The sequence below is a fragment of the Elephas maximus genome, chromosome 3 (genome assembly GCF_024166365.1).
Source record: "Elephas maximus indicus isolate mEleMax1 chromosome 3, mEleMax1 primary haplotype, whole genome shotgun sequence".
Classification (NCBI taxonomy): domain Eukaryota; kingdom Metazoa; phylum Chordata; class Mammalia; order Proboscidea; family Elephantidae; genus Elephas; species Elephas maximus.
Window position 1 is genome coordinate 22,500,910 of NC_064821.1, and position 14,534 is coordinate 22,515,443.

At 39.6% G+C, this 14,534-nt stretch overlaps 1 pseudogene; it reads left to right on the forward strand.

The window, feature by feature from the left end:
- The first annotated feature begins 546 nt into the window (after positions 1–546).
- On the forward strand, positions 547–4,764 carry LOC126071068 (mesoderm-specific transcript homolog protein-like; annotated as a pseudogene).
- Positions 4,765–14,534: the final 9,770 nt, after the last annotated feature.

Below are 14,534 nucleotides of genomic sequence, written 5' to 3' on the forward strand. Positions count from 1 at the left end.
CAAATGACTAATTAAAAAATGAACAATGCACTTGAACAGACACTTCTACAAAGAAGAAATGCACAGGAAAAGATGCTCAGCATCATTAGTCATCAGGGAAATGCAAACCAAAACTTCGATGTGATGCCACTTCAAATCCACTAGGATATAGTCTATTTGGAAACCCTAGTAGCATAGTGGTTAAGAGCTACAACTGCAAACCAAAAGGTTGGCAGTTCGAATACACCAGGTGCTCCCTGGAAACCCTATGGGGCAGTTCTACTCTGTCCTATAGGGTCGCTATGAGTCGGAATCAACTCGATGGCAATGGGCTTTTTTTATAGTCTGTATTTAAAAAAAATAAAATATGCACAAGAATTGGCAAAGATGTAGAGAAATCAGAACTCTTGTACATTGTGGATGGGAAAGTGAAATGGTGCAGCAATTTTGGAAAATATTCTGGTAGTTCCTCAAATCATTAAACACAGAATTACCACATGACCAGCAATTTCACTCCTAGGTATTTGTGGGCCAAGATTTTCAGGGGTTTGGCAGTTGTAAGATGTTATGATCACCTCCGTGGTGGGATCTGCTGTGAGTAGCCAATCAGTTGGAAGGGAGTTTCCTTGGGTGTGTGGCCTGCATTGAATATAAGTGGACATTCTGGCAAGGCTCATGAGATATTTGCTCCTGCTGGATCCTTCAGCTGCTTCTGTTCGTCTGACCCCTGGTTCTTGGGACTTGAGCTAGCAGCTTACCTGCAGCCTTGCCTGCTGATCTTGGAATTCATTGGTATTTGCAGCCTGTCAACAATAACCCTGCCCCCTGACCTGCCAATCTTGGGTTCGCCAGGCCCTGTGGCTACGTGAATCAGGAGAACGCTCTATCCTGACCCACGGACTTGGGATGTTCCAGCCTCTACAACTGTGTGAGCCATTTCCCTGATATAAGTCTCTCTGTGAATGGATAGAGTTGCAGCAATGGCACAGGACCAACAGCAGCAGAGAACATGCAGTGGCGGATTGGGGTGCCTCCGGGCACTTATCGGTGGAGCTAGGCTTGCCGACCCATGGAGCAAGAAAGCTGAGTGCCTGTGTGCAGGAGGCTTCCTGGCAGAGTGGGGAGCCTCCAGGAACTTATCGGTGGAGCTACTGAGCTTTGGAACACTTGCTCCAGCAGGGCAGATGCAGATGTGAGGCCTGAGGCGCCAAGAGGCCAAGAAACCAGGGAACAGAAGCTGAAGAGACAAAAAACACAAGAAACTGAGCTGCCTCAGTCTCAAAATGTATGGCCATGACCTCAGGGGTTTCAAAGGATGGAGCCATGGCCTCTGGTGTTTCTAAGGGTGGAGTCACCACTCAGATGGACTAGGAGAATGGTGTGCCTAAAGCTGAGGGAGCAGAGGTTCGGTCCCAGTGAGCCTGGAAGGCGGAGCTGAAGCCCAGGGCCAAGGGGCTTCCACACAGAATCCGGAGAGTGTGGCCAATACCTAGAGGCTGGAGGGCAGGGTTATTGTGTAAATTGTCTCAGGGAACAGAGGATTATTTTCAAAGCTTTGAGAGCTAATGTAATGTGTTCTGCTGACTTGCTTATGCCTTTTTTCCCTTCAGTTTCTCCCATTTGTAATGGAAATGTCTACCTTATGCCTGTTCTGCCATTGTGCCAGTGGAAGCAGATAACTCGTATTCTAGATTTCACAGATGAAGAGGAATTTTGGGGTTTTGGACTTGGAGTTAAGACTTTTGCTATGATATAATGGGATTAATATGTTTTGCATGTTGCGAGGATGTGATTTTGGGGGTGGGCAAAAGATGGAATGTCATGGATTGATTTATGCTCCTCCAAAAATGTGTTTGTCAACTTGATTAGGCCACAATTCCCAGTATTGTGTGGTTGCCCTCCATTTTGTGATTGTAATTTTATGTTGAGAGAATTAGAGTGGGATTGTAGCACCAACCTTACTCAGGTCGCCTCCCTGATCCAAGGTAAAGGGAGTTTCCCTGGGGTGTGACTTGCACCACCTTTAATCTCTCAAGAGATAAAAGGAATTGGAAGCAAGCAGAGAGTGGGGAGCTCATATCACCAAGAAAGCAGCACCAGGAGCAAAGCACATCCTTTGGACGCAGGGTCCCTGTGCTTGAGAAGCTCCTCGGCCAGGGGAAGTTTGAGGACAAGGACCTTCCTCCAGAAATGACAGAGAAAGAAAGTGTTCCCCTGGAAGTGACACCCTGAATTTGGGCTTGTAACCTACTAGACTGTAAGAGAATAAATTTCTCTTTGTTAAAGCCATCCACTTATATTTCTGTTATAACACCCACCCACTGCCGTCAAGTTGATTCCGACTCACAGTGACCCTATAGGACAGAGTAGAGCTGCCCGATAGAGTTTCCAAGGAGCACCTGGCAGATTCGAACTGCCGATCTCTTGGTTAGCAGCCGTAGTACCCAACCACTATGCCACCAGAGTTACCTCTGTTATAGCAGCACTAGTAACTAAAACAATAGATTTTTTTTTTTTTTTGGCAGGGAGGTTTCCAAGGACAGTAGGTCCCTCTGTAAATGGATAAAAATCACCCACAAACCAGTCATGTCCCAGAGTTTATTGCTCTAGTGTGCCTGCACCCACAGTTCGAATACCACTTGCCTGTAGTGAACATTGTAGTCACATTATAGGTCTTGCCCCAGCACAGAGTAGATGAACCATTTGCGTGGGAAAACACAGCTCTTCCCCACATTCTATCTGACTCATAATTGTTTGTGTCTAATGGAATCTCTTTCTCATCCAAAGAAAAGAAAGAGGCATAGGTATTCAGAATGAGTTAAGTTTAGGCAAGTCAAGACCTCAGTCAAGAAAAAGGAAATCAGTTTTCCCTTCATGGAATAAGAGGGTAACACTAAGCCATTGAGCCTGGGAATTTCTTATTAAACAAAAACTGTATCTGATTATTTACCCCATGAGAGACAGTGCTTCCTCACTGCCTTTTTCACTCTTTATTTTTAAATAATTTATTCACAAGTAGAAATTGCAAAAATAGTACCAAGATTGTCTGGGTACCCTTTACCCAGCGTCCTCCCATGGTGACACAATCTTTCTCAATAAACCCTTTGCCATTGAGTCGATTTGGACTCAGACTGGCCTTTTAGGACAGAGTAGAATTGCTCCAAAGGGTCTCTGCGGAGTGGCTGGTGGATTCAAACTGCCAACCTTTTAGTTAGCAGCTAAGCTCTTAACCAGTGGGCTACCAGGGCTCTTAATCTTTCATAATCATAGTATATATTGGAGCAATACTATTAACTAAACTGCAGACTTTATTGGGATTTAACCTGAGTTCCCTTTGGAGGAAGGACAGACACCAGCCTTCCTATTTGCCTCGTTTGTTGTCTGGGAAAGCCCTCCTGTGAAGTGGCTTTATTCCTCAATGGACCCAGAGAAGACAAAGTTCACTCATTCACACTGAATCAGATGAATCCCTTAGTCTGATGAAAGCCTCAACGCATTAAAAAAGGAAATAACAGCTGCTGTGGCAGCGGCCAGTCCTCACGCAGTGCCTCAGTGGACTGCCATTTAGGTGGCTGAGCCGCTGGGCAGCAGGCTCGCTTTGCAGCCCTCTCGCGCTGCTGGCGGTAGCTGTAGCTGGCAGGCCTTGTGCCAGCATTCTTGCAGCTTGGGCGCTGACCGGCTGCACAAGCTAAGGGCGGCCAGGGTGCACCGAGATAACCTGCACACGGTGAGGGAGTGGTGGGTCCAGGTGGGGTTGCTGGCCGTGTTCCTGCTGGCGGCCTACCTGCACATCCCGCCCGCTCAGCTTTCCCCTGCTCTTCACTCATGAAAGTCCACAGGCAAATTTTTCACCTATCAGGGACTGCGCATCTTTTACCAAGACTCCGTGGGTGTGGTTGGAAGTCCAGAAATAGTTGTGCTCCTATATGGCTTTCCAACATCCAGCTATGATGGTACAAGATTTCGGAAGGTCTGACCCTCAGGTTTCATGAGTAATTGCTCTTGATTTCTTAGGCTTTGGCTTCAGTGACAAACGGAGACCACACCACTACTCCATATTTGAACAGGCCAGCATGCGGAGGCATGCTTGAGAGGCTTTTGGTTCTCCAGAACTGTAGGATCAACCACCTGTCTCATGACTATGGAGACATCGTGGCTCAGGAGCTGCTCCATAGGTACAAGTGGAATCCGTCTGGGCAGCTTACCATAAAGTCTCTGCCTGTCAGATGGAGGTATCTTTTCCGAGACTCATCATCCTCTCCTTCTCCAGAAGCTTCTTAAAGATGGAGGCATGCTGTCAACCATCCTCACACGTTTGATGAACTTCTTTGTTATTCTCTTGAGGTCTCATCCCGGTCTTTGGGCCCTACACTTGGCCTCTGAGAGTGACCTGTGGGACGTATGGGCAGAGATAGTAACAATGACAGAGACTTAGTCATTGATAGTCTTCTACAGTATGTTAACCAGAGGAAGAAGTTTAGAAGATGCTGGGTGGGAGCCCTTGCCTCGGTATCTATTCCCATTCATTTTATCTGTGGGCCATTGGATCCCATAAATCCTTACCTGGAGTTTTTGGAGCTGTATAGGTTTTATTTATTTTTTTTATAGGAAAATGCTGCCAAGGTCCACAGCGTCAATTCTGGATGACCACATTTGCCGCTACCCACAGCTAGAGGATCCCATGGGCTTCTTGAATGCATATATGGGCTTCATCAACTCCTTCTGAGCTGGAAAGTGTAGCTTCCCTGTATTACCTTCCCTATTCCCTATCTGTTGTGTATTCCACTTAGGAAGAAATTCCCAAAAGAGGTCCTACTCACTGAACACTATTCTCTCACAAAAGTCCACTTTACTCACGTCGCGGAACACAGTATAGTAAAAAACCAGCAGAAACTCTGACTAAGAGTTGACCTAACAGTTCACTTCCCCTTCCTTTGACACCTGATCAAGTGTATGAATTTGCCTTTGTCTTTTGTGTTATTAGGAAATTCTGATGAGCACCACTACTCCCTGATGCAGTAGGAGAGGCACGCATTCCTTTTCATGAAAGACTTTTTAACACATCTATGTGCTTTTCTGACATATTTAGAAATGCTGATTTCTGGTCCAACCCCAATTGGAATCAGAGAGTAAAGGATGAGGAGGGGGCCTTACCTCTCCTTGAACAGCTTTAAGGGCATGTGCTTTTAAGTTCTCTAAGCCATACCACTTCAATAAGAGTGATTCTCCCTCGTCATAACTTTGAATTCAGTTTCATTCATTTTGTTAAAAAAGATTTCTTCCTGAAAAGGCAGGAATTAAGACTTCTTAGTTTACTCCTGCTTTTATTTATTAAGCACACATGCAGAGTGAGTCTGCTATGTGCCAAGCAGTTCTAAGTGCTTTACATGGCCCATTATGAGGTGGGTCCTTTCTTATCATCATTGGTAGGTGAGGACACTGAGGCTCAGATAGGCTGTGTAACTTGTCCATTCACTCATTCATTCCTTATTCAAGTATTTATTCATTCAGCAAACATATTCTAAAACACTAGATGCTGGACATAAACAATAAGACACTGCCTCTATAAGACCGCAATCTTCCTCCTCTATCCCCGTTTCTGTGTTTCCCTCTTACTCTTTCGTCTTCAGACACAGACTGGCTTCCTTGCTGTATGAAAACTGCGCCAGGCACAGTCCCACCTCAGTTCCTTTTCATTTCCTGTTCCCTGCAATGTTTTTTTCTTCCTCCAGCATTATTAAAATATTTATCATCTGGACCTATTATTCCCTCAGATCCTTCCCTGACCACCTTGTCTAAAATGCCCCTTTGTGACCCATCTTGATTTGATTCCTGCTTTGACTGTTGGGAAGTCAACCCCATAACCACCGCAAGCACTTAGTTCAATTCCTGGCGCATAATAAGTACTCAGTGAGGTTTAACTAATGCATTGTGTTCCATATCTTGCCTATATTCATAAACCTTATAATTCTTTATCTCGCAGGCTTTATGAATATAAATATAAATTATTATATTTTACTACTTGCTTCAGTGGTTATATTTGTTTAGCTTTGTCAAAAGAAACTGAGTCAATAATAAAATTAATCTATTAGATGAGGTTTATTTGGGCAGAAGATTCATCAATCAGATAGCACCAAACCACATGTAGAAAGGGACTTGGCTTATATTGACAAAATACTGAAAGAAAAGTTTATTTCTGATTGGCTTATACAATTCACTATTGAAGCACTGTCAGAATCTCATTGGTCAACAATAGTGGCCTGATTTACAGGAAAAAAAAAATCTGTTGCTGGAGGGTTCTGAATTATCAACCCTATGGGACAGAGTAGAGAACTGTCCCATAGGTTTCCAAGGCTGTAATCTTTACTGCTACTCATACAGTTTTCACTGGCTAAGTTTTTCAGAAGTAGACCACTGGGTCCTTCTTCCTCGTCTAAGTCTGGAGGCTCTGCTGAAACCTGTCCTCCATGGGTGGCCCTGCTGGTATTTGAAATACTGGTGGCATAGCTTCCAGCTTTACAGCAACATGCAGGCCGCCACAGTGTGACAAACTGACAGATGTGTGGGGAACCTACAGACAGAAGTGTTAAAGAGTGTTAAAAAGCAAAGGTGTCACTTTCAGTACTATGGTGCACCTGACACAAGCCACGGTGTTTTCGTTTGCCTTGTATGCATGTGAAAGCTGGACACTGAATAAGGAAGACTGAAGAAAAATTGATGCCTTAGAATTATGGTGTTGGTAGAGAATGTTGAATATACCATGGAGTGCCAGAAAAACTAACAAATCTGTCTTGAAAGAAGTATAGCCAGAATTCTTATTAGAATCAGGAATGGCAAAACTTCATCTCACACACTTTGGACATGTTGTCAGGAGGGACCAGTCCCTGGAAGGACATCATGCTTGGTAAAGTAGAGGGTCAGAAAAAAGAGGAAGGCCCTTGATGAGATGTATTGACGCAGTGGCTACAACAATGGGCTCGAGTATAACAAGGACTGGGAGGATGGCACAGGGTGTGGTCATGTTTCATTCCCTCGTGCGTAGGATCACTAGGAGTTGGAACCGACTCCATGGCACCTAACAACAATTGAGCTCTCTTTTTCTATTAATTCATGAGTCATTTATTTAATTAGGATAATTATCCTTTGTCAGTTATATGCACTGCAAATTTCTTCATTAGCTGTGTAGCTTGTTTTGCATATCGCTTATAGTGTTTTCTGGATGAACACAAGTGCTTAGTTTAAATATAGTTAAATTTGTCAGTTTTTTTGTTTGTGCTCAAAAAGTCTTGTTTATGAAATCCCTACCTATCTCAATGCACAGGATTTGTAGTGTTACCTTTATATTTGAGGCCTGAACCCACCTGAGGTTTGCTTTTGCCTTCAATGTGAGGTAAGAACAAAAATTCATTTTTATATCTTTTAACTTTTTATTAAATAGTTCATCCGTTCACTGTAAGTACACTGCTGCAATGGCTAAGCTGCCCATTTATGTGTTGGTTTTTATCTGGGCTCTATCTTCTAATCAGTCTCTAAGTGGTGCAAATGGTTAATACATTCAGCCACTGCCCAAAGTTTAGAGGTTTAAGTCCACCCAGAGGCAACTCAGAAGAAAGAACTCATTGTCTAGTTCTGAAAAATCACCTATTGAAAACCCTACGCAGCACGGTTCTACTCTGACACACATGAGGTCACCGTAAGTCTGGGTTGACTCAATGGCAACTGGATTTTTTTTTTATCTTCTGATCAATAGGTCTGTTGTATCCCTGCATCAATATCATGTCTTACTTATTCTGTCATACCATTCAGCTAAAAATAACTAAAAAAAAAAATGCTGGGAATGACAAATTGAAGAGGAATGGCATCACATTCATCATCAAATATAACATTCCAAGACCTATTCTGAAGTACAGCACTGTCAGTGAGAACATAATATCCATAGACCTATAAGGAAGATCAGTTCATATGACTATTATTCAAATTTATGCACCAACCACTAATGCAAAGATGAGGAAATTGAAGATTTTTTACCAACTTCTGCAGTCTAAAATTGATCAAACATGCAATCAAGATACATTGATAATTAGAGCTGAATGGAATGTGAAATTTAGAAACAAAGAAGATGGATCCATAATTGGAAATATGGCGTTGATGATAGAAACTATACTGGAACTTGCATGATAGATTTAGGCAAGACCAATGATTTATTCGTTGAAAATATCTTTTTTTCAACAACATAAATGGTGATTATACACGTGAACATCACAATATGGAAAACACAAGAATAAAATTGAGTACATCTGGGGGAAGAGACAATAGAAAGCTCAATATCATCTGCCAGAACAAGACCAGAAGACTACTGCAGAACAGACCATCCATTGCTCATATGGAGTTCAAGATGAAGCTGAAGAAAATTAAAACAAGTCAGTGGGAGCCAAAGAACAACCCTAAGTATCTCACACCTGGATTTGGAAACTATTTCAAGAATATATTTGACACATTGAACACTAAAGACCCAAGATCAGACAAGTTGCAGGATGACATCAAAAACATCATTCATGAAGAAAACAAAAAAGTCATCAAAAATACAGAAAAGACCAAAATGGCTGTTAGAAGAGGCTCTGAAACTAGCTCTTGAACTTAGAGTAGCTAAAGCAAAGGGGAGAAATAATCACATAAAAGGATTGAACAAAAGATTTCCAAGGGCAGCCTGAGAAGACAAAGTATTATAAAGAAATAGGCAAAGACCTGGAGTTAGAAAACCAAAATAGAAGAACAGGATTGGCATTTATCAAGCTGAAAGGACTGGAGAAAAGATTCACGACTTGAGTTTCAGTTTTGAAGTATTCTATGGGCAAAATATTGAAAGACGTAGGAAGCATTGTAAGAAGATGGAAGAAATACACAGATTCATTGTACCAAAAAGAATTGTCCATCTTCAATGGCTTCACAAGGTAGCATACAATCAAGAACTGATGGTATTGAAGGAAGAAGTTCAACCTGCACTGAAGGTATTGATGAAAACAAGGCTCCAGGAATTGACAGAATACCAATTGTGATGTTTCAACAAATGGATGCAGTGCTGGAGGTGCTCACTTGTCTATGCTGAGAAATTTGGAAGACAGCTGCTAGGCCAACAGAGTGGAAGAGATTCTTATTTGTGCCCATTTCAAAGAAAGGTGACCCAACAGAACGTGGAAATTATTGAACAATATCTTTATTATCACACATAAGTAAAATTTTGTGAAGATATCAAAACTTTTTTCAAGCTGGATTCAGAAGAGAAATTGGAATAAGGTATCAGATGGATCTCGGATGAAAGCAGAATATTCCAGAAATACCTTTGTTTCATTGACAATGCAAAGGCATTCTACTGTGTGGATCATAAAATAATACAAATAACATTTTGAAGAATGGGAATTACAGAACAAATAATCATCTCATGTGGAACCTATACATAGACCGAGAAGCACTCATAAGAACAGAACAAGGGGATACTGCATGGTTGGAAATAAGGAAAAGTGTGTGTCAGGGTTATATCCTTTCACAATTCTTATTCAATCTGTATATTGAGCAAATAATCTGAGAATTGGACTATACAAAGAACACAGCATCAGGATGGAAGGAAGACTGATTTAACAACCTGCTACATGCAGATGACAGCCTTGTTTGCTTGAAAGTGAAGAGGACTTAAAGCACTTACTAATGAAGTTCATAGGCTACAGCCTTCAATATGGACTACACCTCCACATAAACAAAACAAACAAAAAAATCCTCACAACCAGACTAAAAGTAACATCCCAATAAATGAAAAAAACACTGAAGTTGTCAAGGATTTCATTTTACTTGAATCCACAATCTATACCCTTGGAAGAGGCAGTCAAGAAATCAAATGACATTGCATTGGGCAAATCTGCTGCAAAGACCTCTTTCAAGCATTGGAAAGCAAAGATGTTACTTTGAACATTAAAGTGCACATGAAACAACCCATCACATTTTCAGTTGTCTCGTATGAAAGCAAAGCCTGGACAATGAATAAGGAAGACCAAAAAAGAATTGACACATTTGAATTATGGTTTGGGCAAAGAATATTGCATATACCATGGACTACCATAAAAGGGGACAAGTGTGTCCTGGAAGTACAGAGTGTTCCTTCGAAGCCAGCATGCCAAGACTTCATCTCACATACTTTGGACATGTTATCAGGAGGGACCAGTCCCTGGAGAAGGATATCATGCTTGGTATGACAGAGGGTCAGCATAAAAGAGAAAGACCCTAGACGAGATGGATTGACACAGTGGCTACAACAATGGGTTCATACATAGAAAGGATTGTGAGAATGTCACAAAACTGGGCAGTGTTTCACTCTGTCGTGTATAAGCTTACTATGAGTTGGAATGGACTCGATGACATCTAACATCAAAGAACAGCTTATCATTGAGCCCAGGTGCCCTCTCTCTGTGAATTCTTGTCTTCACAAAACTCACATTAAATTCATAATTTATTATGAACATAATGTTAAGAAATTCTTGATGTTATTAATACAATCCAATTATGTTGCAAACTAGGATTTTAAATCGGTTAGGTAGTATTAAAATTTAAGCTTATAATGTGGAGGCGGTAATACACTTAGATCTAGGCAAAAGGAGTCCCTATGCTGGGCCCCAGCTCTAGAGGCCCTCTAGATGTCATAAACGTTCAAAAAAAAATTATTAAAACGTATGGGAGCCTCGAGCACTTCGAACACTTGTAATCTTATATGACTCATAATCTTACAGTTCCACTCTTGAGATTTATAATAACACTCAGGCCCCTCACAAGAATTTTTCATCAGTTTTGGCCTGTCATTGAGACAAAGGTGACTGTGCCTAAATGCCGCACTGCTCTATGGGCTGTGATGCTGAGGACAGCAGTGAGAGATTATGTTCCAGAAACCAGGGAGAATTTGAATGGTGGATTTAGTTAAGTAAGAACAAACACGAATTAGTTTGTCAAATCCTTCCTCTCAAATGACATTAATGTTTAGTTTTTGTAAAGTTTCTTTTCCCAGTAGTGCTGAGTATCTTCTTCATGTTTCAATAGATGTTGCAAGGGTACTCACATCAAACTTAACATTTGCAACCATTGCACATTCTGCAATACTATTTTACTTCTAAATCTGTACCTACACAGGATGTAATATACATGAAACTTGGTACTATTTGTTTACTGTAATAATCTAGATAATGCTTTTAAAAAGGTATATGATAAACTTAAAAACATTTATAATTTTTTTCTGCAATAATAACTTACCATTTATAATCCATTACAATGTGCACATGTGATATATAAATTCATGCCTAATTTCTGGGTCACAATATGGTTTTAAAACTTCTCATTGATAGTTTCAATTACTGCCATCTAAGCGAAGTTCCTCCAAATTGATTTTAATTTTTTAACAACTTTATTGAGATATAAATCAAATGCTGTACAATTTACTAATTCAAAGTGCACAATTCAATGGTTTTTAGTCTATTCACAGATATATGCAACCATCACCACAGTCAATTTTAGAACATTTTCATCACTTGGAAAAGAATCTGTGTGCCCTTTAGTTATCACTCCCTATCCTCTCATTCCACACCCACCCCTAGCCCTAAGCTAACTCTAAGCTATTCTCTTTCTCTATAGATTTCCCTGTTCTGGGTAATTTATTTAAATAGGAGTATGTAATATGTGGTCTTTTGTGACTGGCTCCTTTCACTTAGTATAATGTTTCAGACTTCATCCATGTTATAGCATGTAGCACTACTTCATACATTTTTATGGCCAAATAATATTCCAATTTGCATACAAATCACATTTTGTTTATCCATCCATTACTTGATGGTCATTTGAGATGCTGTGATAAACATTTGTGTACAATTTTTTGAGTTGACTTATGTTTTCTTTTTTTTTATATATTCCTAGGATGAGATTACTGGGTCATATGGCAACTATGTTTAATTATTTGAGGAACTACCAGAATATTTTCCAAAATGGCTGTACCATTTCACATTCCCTTCAACAATGTGTAAAAGTTCCAATTTCTCCACATCTTTGCCAACGTTTGTTTTTTTTTTCTTTTATTAAAAAAATTTTTTTAATAGGTGCTATTTTTTTTTATCCTAGTGGATGTGAGGTGGTATCTCACTGAAGTTTTGCTTTGCATTTTCCTGAAGATTAGTGATGTTGAGTATTTTTTCTTATGCATTTCTTCTTTGAAGAAACATCAATTCAAGTCCTTTTTTTTTTTAGTTGGTTGTCTTTTCATGTTTGATTAAAAATGTAATATATGTGGTTTGCAAATATTTTCACTAATTCTATGGATTGTCTTTTTATTTCTTTCATGGTACCCTTTGAAGCATAATGTTTTCAAACTCAATTTATCTATTTTTTATTTTTTGCATCTTTTGGTACCATATCTAAGAATCCTTTGCCAAACCCAAGGTCAAGATTTGCCCCTATGTTTTCTAAATGTTTTACACTTTTGGTGCTTTCATTTAGGTCTTTGATTCACTTCGAGTTTTTTTTTTTTTTAAATCTCATTTGAGGTAAGAGTTCTACTTTATACTTTTGCTTGTGGCTATCCATTTGTCCTAGTACCATTTGTCAGAAAGACTAGTCTTGCCCCATTGGGTGATCTTGGCACCTTTGTTGAGATGAGTTTTATATATGTATATATATATCTTTCAAGGCTCTCAGTTCTAATCTACTTATATGTCTGTCTTTGCACCAGCACCACACTATCTTGATTACTATTGCTTTGTAGTAAGTTTGAAATCAACAAGTGTGAGTTTTCCTACTTTGTTCTTCCTTTTCAAGATTGTTTTGGCTATTCTGTGTCCTTGCAATTCCATATGAACTTTAGAATCAGTTCATCAATTTATATAAAAAAAAATCTGGAATTCTGATAGGGACTGTGTTTAATCTGTAGATCAGCTTGGAAAATATTGCCATCTTAACAATTCAAAAAAAATTTTTTTTAACAATTCATGTACATGGTGTATTTTTTCTAATTATTTAGATCTTCTTAAGTTTATTTAAACAATGTTTTGTACTTTTCAATATACGTCTTATACTTCTTTGTTTACATTTATTCCTAAGTATTGTATTCTTTTTGATGCTTTTGTAAATGGAATTCTTTTCTTAATTATATTTTTGGTTTATTAATTGCAAGTATGTAGAAATACAGTTGATTTATGCATGTTGATCTTGTATTCTGCAACTCTGCTGAGTGTGTTTATTAGTCCAAATAGTGATTTAGTAGACTCTTTAGGATTTTCACTACATTGTCTCTCATAACATCTGCAAATACAGATAGCTTTACTTTTTCCTTTTCAATTTGGGTACCTATTAATTATTTATTTTTTTATTTTTTGCATAATTCCCCTAGCTAGAACTGCCACCACAGGTAGAAGTAGAAAGAATGGACATTCTTTTTTTTTTTTCCCTGATCCTGGAGGGAGGCACCCAGCCCATTAAGTGCAATGTTAGCTGTGAGTGTTTCATAGATGTCATTTATGAGATGGAGGAAAGGGATGTATGTAGAAGTGGTAAAACTATTTTGTTGAAATGCATGGAATTGGAAGTTCAGTAGATCAAAAATTGAAATGCCGGCAATTTCATAGGCTTCATCTCAAAATAAGGAACAGCAAAAAAAAAAAAAAAGATAAATACAAAATTCAGGATAGTACTTACTTCTGGGAGATAGGGAGGGCCTCACAGGGGGATTCTAAGATGACCATAATTATCTACTTTTCAATTTAGGTGATGGTTATGTGCTTTTATTATATGAAGATTCTACAAGAACTACAGGTACGTTACACACACTTTCTACGTATGACATATTTCACAAATAAAATTGAAAAAAGTCTTTCATACACCAGATTCTAAATATATTCTAGTATTACAACTATGGATCCAGAACATAGAGCTCATCACTATTTCACAAGGGTCTTGTTAAACATACTTTCCCTAGGGATCAATCCGCAGGGTCCAAAATCTTTGGTCCTTGAATGAGGTCCAGGAAGCTGCAGCTTTAACTAAGGCCCAAAATGCTGCAGGAGATTTAAGACCATCATTGGGTGAACCACTGCCCTAGCAAAGGCCTTTGGTGCTAGTCTGGGAACTGTCCCCAGAAGTGGTGCTGAAATCAATGGAACTCAGTTATGACCAGAACAGAAGGCTCTCTGGGCACTAAATTCTCCAAGGAGTCATCCATTCTCGCCAGGAATAATCTCCTTAGTTTAAAAGTGATCCCCAGTAAAAGGAAACTTTCTACTTGGTTGCCTATAGCACCACATACAACACCTCCCCGACATGGCAGAGTCCTTCTAAGACTGCAGTGATTCTATTAGCTTTATTAAAACACATTTGATGTGTGGATTTTATCCGAAATGAAAAAGAAGCAATCAAAATGGTAACACAAGAAATAAATGAAAAAATGAAAGTCGTTGCTAGCAAGTAATCAATGAGAAGGAATCAAAGCAAATCAACTGTCAGGAAAATATAATTCACCTTAGCCTGCAAACCCAATA